Genomic DNA, 1,839 nt, shown 5'->3' on the forward strand with positions numbered 1-1,839 from the left:
ACAACTCCATAACTGGTGCAGTCAGTTTGGACACGACGATTTCTTCTTTGACGACTTATTTTGTGTCTGTTTGAAGAATCAGTTCCGAAACAAGTTGGATGCACTGGCACCTTCTCAATGTTAGTCCTTGTAAATGTTATTGATATTTGTAACTATGCTATTTTAGTTTTAATGCTTACATTTTATGTATGTATATTCTTCTATTTGAAGAATGAAAATAAAATTATAATAAAATTGTAATGAAAACTAATGGTGATATAATTCATTTTCTCAATACCTATTATTCTGTACTGCAGAAAGCAATAAATAAAATAAAAATGTCATTCATTTGAGGTTCAGTGATACCGGCCAATGAATTAGCAACCTTTATGCAGATTTACGTAAACGTCACTTACAGCATATATGCAAAATACATGGTCACGCATCACAACGTATTCTAGGCAACTATTAAAGAATGCTGCTGGCCAGCAACCGTCAACAGTGTTGATAACTATGGGAAAAACAAATCGTCTTTCCTAGTTCGGTAAAGGGCTTATGATGGGTGCCTTAATGGAGAAAGGGAGTGTGATTAGCCTTAACTAACTTTGAAGTCAACTTCTACTCTTAGTGGTCCTTACAGCTGGCCGAAGTTAGTGATTGATTTCCCGAAGCATCCAACATGAATATGCGGCATTCAATTACACCATCGCGTGGTGATCAATGCTACATATTATTGTATGAAGTATTCGAAATGAATTCTACAGTCGATTTTGTGAAGGTCGAAGTTAAAAATGCCAATTTCCAGGAGGTGCAATCCTACTGTGCCAATGGTTGACCGACTCTAGAACCGAATGAGAAAAGGTTTAGAAAAAGTTCTTGTTGGGGACTGGAAACAGATAGCCTACTTCTCTTTGAAACGCAAAGAGACTCACATTTGAAACGCAAAATGCGTTTCAAATGTGAGTCGGCTATCTTTTGTCAGATAGAGATCAGAATATTTTCTTTCAAAAAATGTGATACTTTTCCTCCAAGAAAAGCGAAATATATGCTTGATATTATCGACGAAAATCCATAAACTATTCATTTCCAAGGTAAGTTTCTTATCTTGGTGTCTACACTTGCAGATATTAACAAAAATTAAATTATCTTAACATACTGGAATGAAGAAATTCATGCAGGAGGTGCTAAAGCAGCGCCTCTACAGTTCAGTAAATTTTGAGGATTCACCTCGAAGGGAGGAACTTGGTCCGAATATATATTAGCCATAATATATAAAATATGTCTACAGAATAACATTTATTGAATAAAGAAATTTATTTATAAAAGAATAGTTTAAAAATAATTAAATAAAACATTTAATTTTATTAAAAAGTTCTGGAAAACACTAATTGGATATAATAAAATTAATATAAATAATACAGTATATCTGGGATTCCTTTATTGTCATGAGGAAGAATGAGCAAGAATATATTATATAAGGAAGATGTCAAGAAGAATATGTATATATCAAACCTAATAATATGTATCTATATAATAAGATTCATTTAATAATTAAATCTTTTTTTAAAGAATAATATGAAAATATTTAAACAAAGATTAACATTTATTTAAAAAATCTACAAACCACTGATCTGAACTCTACTGAGATTAATATAAATAACATAGTATCTTGGATTACTCGGACATCAAGAACAATGCCGAGGGAAGGTTTAGCATGGTGACAGTACTTGCATCTGGTTGTGCAAGTCTGAGGTCCGGCTTGATTGTTTGGAGGTTGAGACATTCCAGACACTGACTCTTTTCGGCACTGAATAGTTGTCAGCTACTTGAACAGTGATCACTTTTAGGCCACTGGCGAGT

The sequence above is a fragment of the Typopeltis vanoorti genome, chromosome 9, assembly GCF_054136105.1.
Source record: "Typopeltis vanoorti isolate ZY-2024b chromosome 9, IOZ_Tvanoo_1.0, whole genome shotgun sequence".
NCBI lineage: Eukaryota > Metazoa > Arthropoda > Arachnida > Uropygi > Thelyphonidae > Typopeltis > Typopeltis vanoorti.